Source organism: Schistocerca gregaria, chromosome 8 (genome assembly GCF_023897955.1).
Source record: "Schistocerca gregaria isolate iqSchGreg1 chromosome 8, iqSchGreg1.2, whole genome shotgun sequence".
Taxonomy (NCBI): Eukaryota; Metazoa; Arthropoda; class Insecta; order Orthoptera; family Acrididae; genus Schistocerca; species Schistocerca gregaria.
In genome coordinates, this window is record NC_064927.1 from 16,987,802 (window position 1) to 17,005,768 (window position 17,967).

The following is a 17,967-nucleotide window of genomic DNA, read 5'->3' on the forward strand; positions in this document are numbered from 1 at the left end:
CTCAAAAGAGGGAAAGCTCCTGGGCCAGATGGCATTGTGGCGGAGGTGGTGCAATTCCTGGCCCCCCAGCTGGTTGCGCCATTAACGCATTTATACAATGAATGCCTAAGGCAACAACAGTTCCCAAGGAGATGGAAAAAGGCAAATGTTGTCATTATAAAGAAAGGACAAGATAAAGATCCAGCGGAAGTGAAGTCATACAGGCCAATCTGCCTGTTGGACTTGCTTGGTAAAATATTAGAGAAGTTGCTGGCTGACAGACTGGCGGCACACAGAGTTTTGTGCGGGATGAGCAGCAGGCAATTCGGTTTCAGGCCGGGGCGATCGGCATCTGATGCAATCGCCCTAGCAGCCGAGGTCTGCGGCTCAACCCCGCATAAATACTTGGTGGGCATCATGGTGGACATCAGTGGCGCCTTTGACAACCTGTGGTGGCCTTCGCTCTTCTCCTGCTTGCGGGAGAAAGAGTGTCCAGGGCCGCTATATGGTTGCCTGAGGAGCTATTGCGAGGAACGAGAGGTCTGGCTATCATCCTCTAGCGAGAGAGTTAGTAAAGTGATCACGAAAGGATGTCCCCAGGGATCGGTCCTTGGACCGCTTTTTTGGGACATCCATATGGAGCCTTTATTGGACAATCTACAACAATGCGAGGATGTGCTAGAGGTGATAGCCTACGCAGATGACCTCCTCCTGTTGGTCGGTGGCCGGAGCCGAGAAGACATTGAACCTAAGATAGAAAGGGCCATAGACAAACTTCAACAGTGGTGCCACACCACCAAAATGACAGTCTCACCAAGTAAGACAACTTACTTACTGCTGAAAGGACAACTAACCAGGAACCCGACAGTCAGAATCGACGGTTCACCAGTATTACGAAGACGTGACACACGATACTTAGGAGTCATCATTGATGAGAAATGGAACTTCGGGAGGCACATTGAAACCGTAACCCAAAAGGCCCTACAAATTCTAAATAACCTCATTTCCATAGGACATAAAAGATTTCACCTCCCTCCACACCTCATTAAACTATATCATAATAGTATCTTAACCTCAGTGGTGGGTTACGGCTCGGGAGTCTGGGCGCACAGACTCACGAGGGTTGTGCCTGCCATGGCAGTGAGAAGGGTGCAAAGAAGTATGATATTACGGTCTGTGGGGGCTTATAGAACGTCTCCAGGGGGGGCCCTGTTAGTCATAACGGGGCTCTGCCCACTAGATATAAAGATAAGGGAGCAAGCAGCCTGGTATTGGGCAAAAAAGGGGAATCTAGGTAAAATTGAAGAGATTATGGGGGTGAGGGTGGCAAATAAGACGGAAATTATGAAAAGGGGAGAAGAATTATGGCAGGGGACTTGGGAAACGGAGGAAACCGGACGTAGAACTTTTCAGTTCATTCCGGACGTGAGGGAACGCTTGCAAATGAAGTATTTTGAGCCAACAAGGGGATTGTTCCACTTTCTCACTGGACATGGACCCTACCCGACATACCTATGTCGGTTTGGGAAGAAGGCAACGCCCGCGTGTGACTGTGGCTTCCCGGAAGGTACTCCTGAACATGTGATCTACGAGTGTCATCTCTTCAATGATGTTGCAGCCACACTCCGAGATAGACTACCAAACCAAGACACATACCAACTTCTGAGACGCGAAGATACCTTTCAACTGCTTAACACTCTGGCAAACGAGGTATCACGTAAGGTGTTGATGGAATATCTGAGGGACATGAATTAACATAAACTCAGAAATATACACCGATTTCGTCTAGATCCCTGTTCCCATACCGCCTGTGCGCGGACTGGCCGACTATCCACCATAGTTGGGATCCGCCGCGTGCAGGAATAGGGGGAGTAGGGGTCAACTTTACCAAAATGGAAAGCACCGGATTTGACTTAGGATAAGCCTAGTTTGTAGGAATTAGACTAGGATATTTACGTTTAGGAAACTGCAGCGAAATAACATCTTGGCCTGCCCAGTGCCAGGGGCATGCTCTTCGGGTTTAGCTCGAAGAGCAAGGCAATTATCAGTAGGTTTATACTCTCTGCTGGCATATATGTGACGCTGCAGATGTTAGAACTCAGAGATAAGAAGTGGTATTTAATTGTAGGTATAGACAATAATATTAGTAATGCCAATCATTGTGTAACACCTGTAGCTCACTTACAAGTTAGAATTAAGAGCTGCATATTTGTAACAATCATTGTATAATAATACAGGCCCACTAATCAACTAAGGGAGTGGGTTATTAAGTATAACTATTATTGTAGTTGAAATAAAGTTTTTTTTTTTTTAAAAAAAAAAAGGCTTTATCTGCGCCATTCACCTTAATCACATCTGAGAGTAATTCTTAATAAAAGGCATGTCGCTAATTGTTCGTCATCACAGATACTGTTTGCTATACGGCCACGACGCGCAACTGATTTCCAAAATTCGACTTCTTCCTTTGAGGATGGAACTCACGACCCTTGGTTTACTAGTTCAGTGCTCTACCACTGAGCTAAAGGGGTGCGGCCTAGCGGTACTTTTGCGTACTTCGTCCTTACGGTCGTCTGGTTCATCAGACTTCATCTGACAACACTTCATATTACCGACTAATATTTGCAGCTATGGCGACCCATTACTGCTTGGCTACACATCTGACACATAACCGATGTCCTCTCCAAACAACAACACTTCCATTTCAGAACATGTCTTTCACACATGTCTACAAAATCACCTTCACCTTCAAATACAGTTTCCTTGCGACTGACAGAGACGTAGGCAAAGTTTAAAGTTGCTATTGCCATTACATCACGTTAATCAGAAAAACGGTAATTTACATCTGCAGCGGAACAAAATTCCGTTCCGCCCAGCGTGGGGCTCGAACCCACGACCCTGATATTAAGACTCTCATGCTCTACTGACGGAGGTAGCCGGGCTGCTTCGGTGAATACTTGCCGGGCAGCACGTCACACAGTACTCGTTTGGGTTGGGTGGTCCCATACAGAATCTCTCCATGCTGCCTAATGTTTTTCCTAACGTCACACTCGTCACGTACTTCACTTTTATTTCATAATCATTTCTGAGAGGTAAAGGAATTGCATGACAACCTGCAGAGCTAGTGGCGTCAAAATTAACACTCATACTTGATGTGACTCAAAAGGCGAACGAGTTACTTTCCGACGTTGTTTTAGATGTGCAAGTGCCAGTGGAAACTCGCGGTGACGGCACTCTGCCGACCATTTCGCTAGTTAACACCGGTCTTGTAGTGTGTGTTTCAAGCTCAAGAGCATCTCCAAGCAGAAAATGGTCAACAGCAACATTCAGACGGTTTCGTACTGCTCAAATGCTACATTAAAACGGTATGTTTCTTTTTCAGAACTGATAAAACACGAGTGTGACAGCATTCGAACCTGTAATCTTCAGATCCGAAGTCCGACGCCTTATCCATTAGGCCACACAGTCACTGACGACCAAGTGCAACTTGTATATGACTCATCTCTAAACGCTCACACCCCTGATAATTAGTGTTTTCATTCTACACAGCCGCTGCCCTTGCTCTTTCCCACCCATTCGTTACATTCAACCTCTTACGTGACCGACCAAATATAGACTGGGAAACAAGACAACACACTTTGTGCATACGGAATCGAAGGCAGGGCGTGCCTCGCCGCATTTGCCACGATGGCCATTTGCTACTTCTGCAGATGCGGCGGCGGCGACGACGACGAAGACAGCGAGAGGCTCTGCCATATGTGAGAAATACATCTATAAAATGTAATTCAGACTGCCTCGTCCCACCTTATGCTGTACCGCTTTGGCAAAGGCTTTATCTGCGCCATTCGCCTTAATCACATCTGAGAGTAATTCTTAATTAAAGGCATGTCGCTAATTGTTCGTCATCACAGATACTGTTAGCTATACGTCCACGACGCGCAACTGATTTCCAAAATTCGACGTCTTCCTTTGAGGATGGAACTCACGACCCTTGGTTTACTAGTCCAGTACTCTACCACTGAGCTAAATGGGGGCGGCCTAGCGGTACTTTTGCGTACTTCGTCCTTACGGTCGTCTGGATCATCAGACTTCAGCTGACAACACTTCATATTACCGAGTAATATTTGCAGCTATGGCGACCCATTACTGCTTGGCTACACATCTGACACGTAACCGATGTCCTCTCCAAACAACAACACTTGCATTTCAGAACATGTCTTTCACACATGTCTACAAAATCACCTTCACCTTCAAATACAGTTTCCTTGCGACTGACAGAGACGTAGGCAAAGTTTAAAGTTGTTATTTCCATTACATCACGTTAATCAGAAAAACGGTAATTTACATCTGCAGCGGAACAAAATTCCGTTCCACCCAGGGTGGGGCTCGAACCAACGACACTGAGATTTAGAGTCTCATGCTCTACCGATTGAGCTAGCCGGCCTGCTTCGGTGAATACTTGCCGGGCAGCACGTCACACAGTACTCGTTTGGGTTGGGTGGTCCCATACAGAATCTCTCCATGCTGCCTAATGTTTTCCTAACGTCACACTCGTCACGTACTTCACTTTTATTTCATAATCATTTCTGAGAGGTAAAGGAATTGCATGACAACCTGCAGCGCTAGTGGCGTCAAATTTAACACTCATACTTGATGTGACTCTACAGGCGAACGAGTTACTTTCCGACGTTGTTTTAGATGTGCAAGTGCCAGTTGAAACTCGCGGTGACGGCACTCTGCCGACCATTTCGCTAGTTAACACCGGTCTTGTAGTGTGTGTTTCAAGCTCAAGAGCATCTCCAAGCAGAAAATGGTCAACAGCAACATTCAGACGATTTCGTACGGCTCAAATGCTGCATTAAAACGGTATGTTTCTTTTTTTGAACTGATAAAAAACGAGCCTGACAGCATTCGAACCTGTAATCTTCAGATCCGATGTCCGACGCCTTATCCATTAGGCCACACAGTCACTGACGACCAAGTGCAACTTGTATATGACTCATCTCGAAGCGTTCACACCCCTGATAAATTGTGTTTTCGTTCTACACAGCCGCTGCCCTTGCTCTTTCCCACCCATTCGTTACATTCAACCTCTTACGTGACCGACCAAATATAGACTGGGAAACAAGACCACACACTTTGTGCATACGGAATCGAAGGCAGGACTTGCCTCGCCACATTTGCCACGATGGCCATTTGCTACTTCTGCAGATGCGGCGGCGGCGACGACGACGTCAACCGCGAGAGGCTCTGACATATGTGAGAAATACATCTATAAAATGTAAATCAGACTGTCTCGTCCCATCTTATGCTGTACCGCTTTGGCAAAGGCTTTATCTGCGCCATTCGCCTTAATCACATCTGAGAGTAATTCTTAATAAAAGGCATGTCGCTAATTGTCCGTCATCACAGATACTGTTTGCTATACGGCCACGACGCGCAACTTATTTCCAAAATTCGACTTCTTCCTTTGAGGATGGAACTCACGACCCTTGGTTTACTAGTCCAGTGCTCTACCACTGAGCTAAATGGGCGCGGCCTGGCAGTACATTTGCGTACTTCGTCCTTACGGTCGTCTGGATCATCAGACTTCAGCTGACAACACTTCATATTACCGACTAATATTTGCAGCTATGGCGACCCATTACTGCTTGGCTACACATCTGACACGTAACCGATGTCCTCTCCAAACAACAACACTTGCATTTCAGAACATGTCTTTCACACATGTCTACAAAATCACCTTCACCTTCAAATACAGTTTCCTTGCGACTGACAGAGACGTAGGCAAAGTTTAAAGTTGCTATTTCCATTACATAACGTTAATCAGAAAAACGGTAATTTACATCTGCAGCGGAAAAAAATTCCGTTACGCCTAGCGTGGGGCTCGAACCCACGACCCTGAGATTAAGAGTCTCATGCTATACCGACTGAGCTAGCCGGGCTGCTTCGGTGAATACTTGCCGGGCACGTCACACAGTACTCGTTTGGGTTGGGTGGTCCCATACAGAATCTCTCCATGCTGCCTAATGTTTTCCTAACGTCACACTCGTCACGTACTTCACTTTTATTTCATAATCATTTCTGAGAGGTAAAGGAATTGCATGACAACCTGCAGCGCTAGTGGCGTCAAATTTAACACTCATACTTGATGTGACTCTAAAGGCGAACGAGTTACATTCCGACGTTGTTTTAGATGTGCAAGTGCCAGTTGAAACTCGCGGTGACGGCACTCTGCCGACCATTTCGCTAGTTAACACCGGTCTTGTAGTGTGTGTTTCAAGCTCAAGAGCATCTCCAAGCAGAAAATGGTCAACAGCAACATTCAGACGATTTCGTACTGCTCAAATGCTGCATTAAAACGGTATGTTTCTTTTTTTGAACTGATAAAACACGAGCGTGACAGCATTCGAACCTGTAATCTTCAGATCCGATGTCCGACGCCTTATCCATTAGGCCACACAGTCACTGACGACCAAGTGCAACTTGTATATGACTCATCTCGAAGCGTTCACACCCCTGATAAATTGTGTTTTCGTTCTACACAGCCGCTGCCCTTGCTCTTTCCCACCCATTCGTTATATTCAACCTCTTACGTGACCGACCAAATATAGACTGGGAAACAAGACCACACACTTTGTGCATACGGAATCGAAGGCAGGACTTGCCTCGCCACATTTGCCACGATGGCCATTTGCTACTTCTGCTGAAGCGGCGGCGGCGACGACGACGTCAACCGCGAGAGGCTCTGACATATGTGAGAAATACATCTATAAAATGTAAATCAGACTGTCTCGTCCCATCTTATGCTGTACCGCTTTGGCAAAGGCTTTATCTGCGCCATTCGCCTTAATCACATCTGAGAGTAATTCTTAAGAAAAGGCATGTCGCTACTTGTCCGTCATCACAGATACTGTTTGCTATACGGCCACGACGCGCAACTTATTTCCAAAATTCGACTTCTTCCTTTGAGGATGGAACTCACGACCCTTGGTTTACTAGTCCAGTGCTCTACCACTGAGCTAAATGGGCGCGGCCTGGCAGTACATTTGCGTACTTCGTCCTTACGGTCGTCTGGATCATCAGACTTCAGCTGACAACACTTCATATTACCGACTAATATTTGCAGCTATGGCGACCCATTACTGCTTGGCTACACATCTGACACGTAACCGATGTCCTCTCCAAACAACAACACTTGCATTTCAGAACATGTCTTTCACACATGTCTACAAAATCACCTTCACCTTCAAATACAGTTTCCTTGCGACTGACAGAGACGTAGGCAAAGTTTAAAGTTGCTATTTCCATTACATGCCGTTAATCAGAAAAACGGTAATTTACATCTGCAGCGGAACAAAATTCCGTTCCGCCGAGCGTGGGGCTGGAACCCACGACTCTGAGATTAAGAGTCTCACGCTCTAGCGACTGAGCTAGCCAGGCAGCTTCGGTGAATACTTGCCGGGTAGCATGTCACACAGTACTCGTTTATGTTGGGTGGTCCCATGCAGAATCTCTCCATGCTGCCTAATGTTTTCCTAACGCCACACTCGTCACGTACTTCACTTTTATTTCATAATCATTTCTGAGAGGTAAAGGTATTGCATGACAACCTGCAGAGCTAGTGGCGTCAAAATTAACACTCATACTTGATGTGACTCAAAAGGAGCACGAGTTACTTTCCGACGTTGTTTTAGATGTGCAAGTGCCAGTGAAAACTCGTGGTGACGGCACTCTGTCGACCATTTCGTTAGTTAACACCGGTCTTGTTGTGTGTGTTTCAAGCTCAAGAGCATCTCCAAGCAGAAAATGGTCAACAGCAACATTCAGACGGTTTCGTACTGCTCAAATGCTACATTAAAACGGTATGTTTCTTTTTCAGAACTGATAAAACACGTGCATGACAATATTCGAACCTTTAATCTTCAGATCCTAAGTCCGACGCCTTATCCATTAGGCCACAAGGTCACTGACGACCAAGGGCAACTTGTATATGACTCATCTCGAAACGCTCACTCCCCTGACGATTTGTGTTTTCGTTCTACACAGCCGCTGCCCTTTTCTCTTTCCCACCCATTCGTTACATTCAACCTCTTACGTGACCGACCAAATATAGACTGGGAAACAAGACCACACACTTTGTGCATTTGGAATCGAAGGCAGGGCGTCCCTCGCCGCATTTGCTACGATGGCCATACCCTACTTCTGCAGAAGCGGCGACGACGACGACGACGACGACGGCGAGAGGCTCTGACATATGTGAGAAATACATCTATAAAATGTAATTCAGACTGCCTCGTCGCACCTTATGCTGTACCGCTTTGGAAATGCTTTATCTGCGCCATTCGCCTTAATCACATCTGAGAGTAATTCTTAATAAAAAGCATGTCGCTAATTGCTCGTCATCACAGATACTGTTTGCTATACGGCCACGACGCGCAACTGATTTCCAAAATTCGACTTCCTCCTTCGAGGATGGAACTCATGACCCTTGGTTTACTAGATCAGTGCTCTACCACTTTTTTTTTTTTTTTGGTGCGTGTGTTGTATTCCATGTTCAGAGAGTTGTCCTGGGCCTTCACGGCTACCGTAGCGGCGAGAGGGCCCACGAAGTCCCCACCATACTTCACCCCAGGCAGCAATCCCCTACTTCTGGTCTGCAACACTCTTTCTGTTGTTTGTTGTTCTTTTTAGTGCTTTCGTTGTATTGTTGGTTTGTTTATCAACTTTTATAATCGTTTATTTTTTATTATAATTTACTTATTTATCTTTATTTTTTTTTTTTTTTTTAATAGAAAATGAAACAAGGAACTCTGGTCCTCTAGAAAAACAGAAGAAAATAAAATAGTCCTTTTCGTATCACTGTTCAGTATACGTCACTGTGACATTTGAAGAAGAAAAGAAAAAAAACAAAGCAATGTAGAATGAAGGAAAGAAAAAAAATACTTCTTTCATCGAAGAACGACTTCTAAAAAATTCGCATATCGTTTCCTGTAATGTCTCGTCTGTGAAAGTATGTGAAACTGTAATGCCAGGTAAAGACAGAACGCCGCCTCACTCTTGGGTTCTTGCGTCTGTAAATAATGAACATAATGACCCTTCAACCAATTGACAGAGTTCCGTTTGGTGTTTGGGTACGGCACTGAATCCGGATACAGGAAATCTTCAGGTTTAATACAAAGCTGGGAAGTCCTCATAATCGTAGCCAGTTTTCGGCGAATGCATGGCCAAACTGCTTGGACAGTGGTGCACAGAAAACGATGTTCATCAGTATCAGGCAAGTTGCACGTAAGGCACAAAGGTGAGTCAGCCAAATGTAGAGCATGAAGTCGTGAATTGGTACTTATTTTACGGTTCACGACCCTGTACCAAGAGGCTTTCACTGACGTTGGTAAATCACGGCTATGTATGTTTTTCCATATCACTGGCCAGCGATGATTGGGGTATTTGTGTTCGATGTTGTTCCTGTTCTTGGTTGCCAGTAGTTTATTATAAACTAACTTCACCACGGAAAGCTCATTTTCTGGGAGAGTTGACCGTACGTAACTGAACTCAATGAAAAAGCTCTTAAAGTGAGTCAGCGCAGGCGAAATATGTTGAACAGAGACGGGAGGCTGCAGGCAGGCCGGCGCTATTTCAGTTAACAAGTGAGCCGTTAGACTGTTCGGTAACGACCTCCACCGTTTGCAGGTGGTGCATACGTACAATGCTCGTGACTTGGAACGAACATCTGTTAAATTTAAGCCTCCATCCGTCGTGGAGAGAGTGAGCGGATCGTACTTGACTTTAAAAATGTGTCCACGTGTGACAAAATGGCCTAGAGCGGACATCATTCGCTTCGCTGTCTCCTGTGTTGCATGGGCAGTACTTGTGCAACGTAGTTAATCTTTGAGGTGAGGTAGACATTAGCGAAGGTGACTTTCTGCAGTTCATCAAGGCTCCTTAGGTAGTGGGTCTGCATGCAAGCACGCATACTTGCCAGGAGATTCCTATAGTTCACCGCAATTGTGTGCTGTATGTTGCTCCTGTACTCAATACCAAGGCATTTCATTTTAGAAAGTAGTTGCAACTGACCGTGATGGTGCAGCGAGATGCCGCGTCCTATGTTCATAATGCCAGATTTCCTGGCATTCAACTTCGCACCCGCAACAAGTTCGTAGTTTTAGACGATCTGAAGGGCTTCCTCGACTTCACCTTCGTCCATGACCAAAAATCCGACGTCATCCGCATATGCAGTACAAACAATCTTAAAGCCGTGGATGGTTAATCCTTGTAGACGCTGTGTCAAGGTGACAAGCAAAGGCTCAATGGCAATGGCAAACAAGGCCATTGACATAGGGCATCCCTGGTGCACTGAATTAGTAATATTATTCGATGCGCTCAGCTGGCCATTCACCATGAGTCGAGTTACTCCTTTATGAAGGAGCTCATGTATAAGATTGATAAAACGTAGTGGAAATCCCATGGCATGCATCGTCCGGATGAGAAACTGATGGTTTACTCTGTCGAATGCCTTTGAAAAGTCAAGGGAAACTAGCGCACACCGTATCTTGCACGCATCTGCAATGGCTATGACGTCCCTGTATTGAGACAAATTTTGGAAGATCGTCCTACCGACACCTACACTGGTCTGGTACTGACCAATGACAGTATTTATCAACATTTTCAATCTATTAGAAATAATACGTACTAAAATTTTGTAGTAACTGTTCAGTAAAGTAAGCGGCCGAAAATCATCAACAGAACTGCACATTGGGCGTTTAGGGATTAAAACCATGATGCCTTCCACGAGAGCCTGAGGAACATTAAAATCAGGCCGTAAAATGTCATTAAACATACTCAACAACTTGGGCTTTAATTTGTCGCGGAAAGTAAGATAAAATTCGGCAGTGAGACCGTCAGGTCCCGGCGATTTATTTTTCCGACTTCGTGATAGCGCAGAATCAAATTCGTCTTCATCAATTTCTCGCATGAGAGTTTCGACTTCAGCAGCACCCAAAGTCCTTTGCAAGTTATTGAGTAATTCATCGTGAGTTCCATCGTCGGTATGTGTCGTTGCCAGCAGATCTGCCAGGTGATTGTGAAGTGCGGTCCGTATGTCTTGTTGCCGCGTGAGCGCAACGCCTTCACTCAACTGAAGACGAGTTATTAATCTCCGCCGCCCCCTCTTATTTTCACGAATGACGTGAAACATGGATGTCATTTCGTCGTCTATCACATTCTGGGGCCTGGACCTTATTTGAAAGCCTTCTGCCTGCTGCCGCTGAAGTTTTAATAATTTTGCCTTAATTTTTTTAATCTGCATAAAATTTTCAGGTACAGTCACATCGGACTGGTAGAGCTCCCTGAGACAAGTAAAATAAAACTCAGATGTTTGCCGTTGCCACCAGGATTTGTCCCGAGCGTAGCGTTTAAACATTTTTGATAAAGTTGGTTTGGCATGTGTTATCCACCATTCAGTAACGGAGGCATACTGTGCAACCCGTCGTTCACATGCCTCCCATGTTTCGTTAAAGACACGGTGACAGTCAACATCGTTAAGGAAAGCATTGTTAAGTTTCCAGAAACCTCTGCCGCGAAATGTGCCATGCTTGCTTAACAGTACAAATATATGCGGCATGATCGGAAAAAATTGTGGGCCAAACTTCGGAATGGAGGACTTGAGTCTTCATACACGCCGATACATAGATTCTGTCTAGCCGGCTTGCAGAGTGGTTCGTGACATGGGTGAACCCAGGTGCCGCTCCGTGCGTATGCTCCCATGTGTCAATGAGGTTCATTTCTTGGACGATATGTTCTAGTTCTCCAGATTTGTTAAAATTAGGCGTCTGGTCTTTTGGACTTAAGACACAATTGAAGTCACCCGCAAAAATTATACGATCGTAGGTTCCCCTAAAAAGTGGGACTATGGCGCTTGTGAAGAACTCAGCCCTAGCACGCCTATTGCTACTGCCGGACGGGGCGTAAAAATTGATTATGCGTGTCCGATTGAAAGTGACAGCGATCCCTCTATGATCAGGCAGTTTTTCTGCGTCGGTCGCTACAATCCCTTCTTTTAACAGAATCGCTGTCCCTAAATTCGCACCGCTCCCGGAATTGGAGAGAGTAGTATAACCAGTTATTCGGTCAAGTTCAATCGCAGCGACTTCTTGAAGTAACAGAATATCGATATCCGCTGCGTATACAAAATCTTGTGAATTACGGAGCCGCCAGTACGACTGTATCTTATTGATATTTAACGTGGCAATTTTATAGGCCTGGGGCTCGTTCATGGGGGAAGGCACATACTATTAATTAGACAGTCTTAGAAGGATGGCTAACGAAATTGAGGCCAAGCGCGTCAGTCGGAGTTCCTGTACTTCCCGGTACGGTTGGTGTATGCTGCTCTGTGGGGGGTGCCGAAGATTCCGTCTCAATGGTCCGCATGACAGCCGCATCATTGCTCGCATCCAAGACTTCCATTTCCTGTGCCTAATTCCCAGTGAGAGTGGCCTCTGACAAAAGCGATCCTGCGTTTCCTTGAGCGTGGGCATCCGGCAAAACGACTCTACTCGAGGTATCACTATCTTCCACCCGTCGTGGATTCACAGGGGGAGACACTACTGGATCAATGTCCATTCGACCAGACGCAGGGAGACCAACTTCAGAGGGTTCAGAAGTGTTCTGACTCATTTGGCTGCTTATTCGTTTCGCTTTTTCGCGGAGCTGTGGGGCGAGCTGATTGGCTCCTTGATGTGCAAGTCTCCGCTTCTTTTTGGAAGGCTTCCTGTTAGGGTTCGCGGTATCATCAACATCCGAAGTGGACTGTTGACTCTGGGGTTGATCCGCCGGGAACACAGCGTCTGCTTCATCCTCAGTACCAGTGGCATCAACCACTGGGGAGCCATCCGTCGTTACCTCCATCTGTGAGTGTGGTAGCGGCGGTGCCGGGTCAGCACTCGGTTCTTTGACGTTATCGGAAAAACATCATTCAAACGAGGGGCATCTACAGGCGGGGTCGCGGGTGGAAGACCAGAAGCCGCGGCAACGTATGTCAGTGGCAGTGCCGTCGTCACAGGGGGGCTAGCGGCTTCACCGACAGGTATCTGCGTCACGCGTCTTTGTATAAATTCAGAGCGCACGTGGCCGGGCGCACCACAGCCGGCACACGTTTTTGGCTGCCCATCATATATGACAATTCCGCGATGTCCACCTACGTAAATATATGAAGGTATGTGCTTTTGTAGATCGATCTGAACCTGCCTGACGCCGTTAAGCACCGGAAATTTGTGGGCTTTGGAGCAACGCTCCACAAAATTGTTAATGACCCTCCTGTAAGATGTTAATGCAGAATTTATTTGCGCGGCTGATATTTCAAACGGGAGTTCGAAAATACGTGCCTTTCGGATGCCCAGTCCAGCATGCGTAATGCTGACGTCACTGACGGTACCATCACTATGTTTAAACTTCAGTACACCTCCACTGGACTCCACAATTCTGTCACACATTTCAGAAGACGTTAATTTCACATAAACAACACTAGTCACGATAGAGAAATTTATCCCTACAAAGTCATCAAAAGTTATCTTAGCTGTTTCCTCTAACCAAGCTTCAACTTCAAACGAATTTGGTTTCGAAAAGATCCTATCAAAGGTAAACTTCAAGGTATCTTTCCTGTTACTCGGATTCATAATTCCATATCAGATCCTACAGAACGGAACGAATACTAATACGCAGACGCTGTAAGCACGCGACTCACCGCCTGACGTAAACACTTCCTGCCACAGCGCGCTGGCCCTGACGGTCCGCTCACCACCGCTGCCGCAGGCAGACTGACCACTGAGCTAAAGAGGCGCGGCCTAGCGGTACTTTTGCGTACTTCGTCCTTACGGTCGTCTGGATCATCAGACTTCAGCTGACAACACTTCATATTACCGACTAATATTTGCAGCTATGGCGACCCATTACTGCTTGGCCACACATCTGACATATAACCGATGTTCTCTCCAAACAACAACACTTGCATTTCAGAACATGTCTTTCACACATGTCTACAAAATCACCTTCACCTTCAAATACAGTTTATTTGCGACTGACAGAGACGTAAGCAAAGTTTAAAGTTGCTATTTCCATTACGTCACGTTAATAAGAAAAACGGTAAATTACATCTGCAGCCGAACCAAATTCCGTTCGGCCCAGCGTGGGGCCGAACGCAGGACTCTGAGATTAAGAGTATCATGCTCTACCGACTGAGCTACCCGGGCTGCTACAGTGAATACTCGCCGGGTAGCACGTCACACAGTAATCGTTTGGGTTGGGTGGTCCCATACAGAATCTCTCCATGCTGCCTAATGTTTTCCTAACGTCACACTCGTCACGTACTTCACTTTTACTTCATAATAATTCCTGAGAGGTAAAGGAATTGCATGACAACCTGCAGAGCAAGTGGCGTCAAAATTAACACTCATACTTGATGTGACTCAAAAGGCGAACGAGTTACTTTCTGACGTTGTTTTAGATGTGCAAGTGCCAGTGAAAACTCGCCGTGTCGGCACTCTGCCGAACATTTCGCTAGTTAACACCGGTCTTGTTGTGTGTGTTTCAAGCTCAAGAGCATCTCAAAGCAGAAAATGGTCAACAGGAACATTCAGACGGTTTCGTACTGCTCAATTGCTACATTAAAACGGTATGTTTCTTTTTCAGAACTGATAAAACACGAGCGTGACAGCATTTGAACTTGTAATCTTCAGATCCGTAGGCCGACGCCTTATCCATTAGGCCACACGGTCACTGACCACATGTGCAACTTGTATATGACTCATCTCTAAACGCTCACACCCCTGATGATTTGTGTTTTCGTTCTACACAGCCGCTGCCCCTTGCTCTTTCCCACCCATTCGTTACATTCTACCTCTTACGTGACCGACCAAATATAGACTGGGAAACAAGACCACACACTTTGTGCATATGGAACGAAGGCAGGGCGTCTCTCGCCGCATTTGCTACGATGGCTATTTGCTACTTCTGCAGAAGCGGCGGCGGCGACGACGACGACGACGACGACCGCGAGAGGCTCTGACATATGTGAGAAATACATCTATAAAATGTAATTCAGACTGCCTCGTCCCACCTTATGCTGTACCGCTTTGGCAAAGGCTTTATCTGCGCCATTCGCCTTAATCACATCTGAGAGTAATTCTTAATAAAAGGCATGTCGCTAATTGTTCGTCATCACAGATACTGTTTGCTATACGGCCACGACGCGCAACTGATTTCCAAAATTCGACTTCTTCCTTTGAGGATGGAACTCACGACCCTTGGTTTAGTAGTCCAGTGCTCTACCACTGAGCTAAAGAGGCGCAGCCTAGCGGTACTTTTGCGTACTTCGTCCTTACGGTCGTCTGGATCATCAGACTTCAGCTGACAACACTTCATATTACCGACAAATATTTGCAGCTATGGCGACCCATTACTGCTTGGCTACACATCTGACACGTAACCGAGGTCCTCTCCAAACAACAACACTTGCATTTCAGAACATGTCTTTCACACATGTCTACAAAATCACCTTCACCTTCAAATACAGTTTCCTTGCGACTGACAGAGACGTAGGCAAAGTTTAAAGTTGCTATTTCCATTACATCCCGTTAATCAGAAAAACGGTAATTTACATCTGCAGCGGAACAAAATTCCGTTCCGCCCAGCGTGGGGCTCGAACCCACGACCATGAGATTAAGAGTCTCATGCCCTACAGACTGAGCTAGCCGGGCTGCTTCGGTGAATACTTGCCGGGCAGCACGTCACACAGTACTCGTTTGGTTTGGGTGGTCCCATACAGAATCTCTCCATGCTGCCTAATGTTTTCCTAACGTCACACTCGTCACGTACTTCACTTTTATTTCATAATCATTTCTGAGAGGTAAAGGAATTGCATGACAACCTGCTGAGCTAGTGGCGTCAAAATTAACACTCATACTTGATGTGACTCAAAAGGCGAACGAGTTACTTTCCGACGTTGTTTTAGATGTGCAAGTGCAAGTTTAAACTCGCGGTGACGGCACTCTGCCGACCATTTCGCTAGTTAACACCGGTCTTGTAGTGTGTGTTTCAAGCTCAAGAGCATCTCCAAGCAGAAAATGGTCAACAGCAACATTCAGACGGTTTCGTACTGCTCAAATGCTACATTAAAACGGTATGTTTCTTTTTCAGAACTGATAAAACACGAGCGTGACAGCATTCGAACCTGTAATCTTCAGATCCGAAGTCCGACGCCTTAACCATTAGGCCACACAGTCACTGACGACCAAGTGCAACTTGTATATGACTCATCTCGAAACGCTCACACCCCTGATAATTTGTGTTTTCGTTCTACACAGCCGCTGCCCTTGCTCTTTCCCACCCATTCGTTACATTCAACCTCTTACGTGACCGACCAAATATGGACTGGGAAACAAGACCACACACTTTGTGCATACGGAATCGAAGGCAGGGCGTGCCTCGCCGCATTTGCCACGATGGCCATTTGCTACTTCTGCAGAAGCGGCGGCGGCGACAACGACGACGACGACCGCGAGAGGCTCTGACATATGTGAGAAATACATCTATAAAATTTAATTCAGACTGCCTCGTCCCACCTTATGCTGTACCGCTTTGGCAAAGGCTTTATCTGCGCCATTCGCCTTAATCACATCTGAGAGTAATTCTTAATAAAAGGCATGTCGCTAATTGTTCGTCATCACAGATACTGTTTGCTATACGGCCACGAGGTGCAACTGATTTCCTAAATTCGACTTCTTTCTTTGAGGATGGAACTCACGACCCTTGGTTTACTAGTCCAATGCTCTAACACTGAGCTCAAGGGGCTCGGTCTAGCAGTTCTTTTGCGTACTTCGTCCTTACGGTCGTCTGGTTCATCAGACTTCAGCTGACAACACTTCATATTACCGACTAATATTTGCAGCTATGGCGACCCATTACTGCTTGGCTACACATCTGACACGTAACCGAGGTCCTCTCCAAACAACAACACTTGCATTTCAGAACATGTCTTTCACACATGTCTACAAAATCACCTTCACCTTCAAATACAGTTTCCTTGCGGCTGACAGAGACGTAGGCAAATTTTAAAGTTGCTATTTCCATTACATCACGTTAATCAGAAAAACGGTAATTTACATCTGCAGCGGAACAAAATTCCTTTCCGCCCAGTGTGGGGCTCGAACCCACGACCCTGAGACTAAGAGTCTCATGCTCTACCGACTTAGCTAGCCGGGCTGCTTCGGTGAATACTTGCCGGGTAGCACTTCACACAGTACTCGTTTGGGTTGGGTGGTCCCATACAGAATCTCTCCATGCTGCCTAATATTTTCCTAACGTCACACTCGTCACGTACTTCACTTTTATTTCATAATCATTTCTGAGAGGTAAAGGAATTGCATGACAACCTGCAGAGCTAGTGGCGTCAAAATTAACACTCATACTTGATGTGACTCAAAAGGCGAACGAGTTACTTTCCGACGTTGTTTTAGATGTGCAAGTGCCAGTGGAAACTCGCGGTGATTGCACTCTGCCGACCATTTCGCTAGTTAACACCGGTCTTGTATGTGTGTTTCAAGCTCAAGAGCATCTCCAAGCAGAAAATGGTCAACAGCAACATTCAGACGGTTTCGTACTGCTCAAATGCTACATTAAAACGGTATGTTTCTTTTTCAGAACTGATAAAACACGAGCGTGACAGCATTCGAACCTGTAATCTTCAGATCCGAAGTCCGACGCCTTATCCATTAGGCCACACAGTCACTGACGACCAAGTGCAACTTGTATATGACTCATCTCGAAACGCTCACACCCCTGATAATTTGAGTTTTCGTTCTACACAGCCGCTGCCCTTGCTCTTTCCCACCCATTCGTTACATTCAACCTCTTACGTGACCGACCAAATATAGACTGGGAAACAAGACCACACACTTTGTGCATACGGAATCGAAGGCAGGGCGTCCCTCGCCGCATTTG

At 46.1% G+C, this 17,967-nt stretch overlaps 4 non-coding genes across 4 annotated transcripts; all 4 read right to left on the reverse strand.

Annotated features, from left to right (window-relative positions):
* Positions 1–5,848: 5,848 nt before the first annotated feature.
* Positions 5,849–5,921, reverse strand: Trnak-cuu (transfer RNA lysine (anticodon CUU)). The gene has a single exon. It is a non-coding gene; the product is annotated as a tRNA-Lys (tRNA).
* Positions 5,922–7,346: 1,425 nt separating this feature from the next.
* Positions 7,347–7,419, reverse strand: Trnak-cuu (transfer RNA lysine (anticodon CUU)). Its single transcript has one exon. It is a non-coding gene; the product is annotated as a tRNA-Lys (tRNA).
* Positions 7,420–15,652: 8,233 nt separating this feature from the next.
* On the reverse strand, positions 15,653–15,725 carry Trnak-cuu (transfer RNA lysine (anticodon CUU)). Its single transcript has one exon. It is a non-coding gene; the product is annotated as a tRNA-Lys (tRNA).
* A 1,431-nt stretch (positions 15,726–17,156) lies between these two features.
* Trnak-cuu (transfer RNA lysine (anticodon CUU)) lies at positions 17,157–17,229 on the reverse strand. Its single transcript has one exon. It is a non-coding gene; the product is annotated as a tRNA-Lys (tRNA).
* Positions 17,230–17,967: the final 738 nt, after the last annotated feature.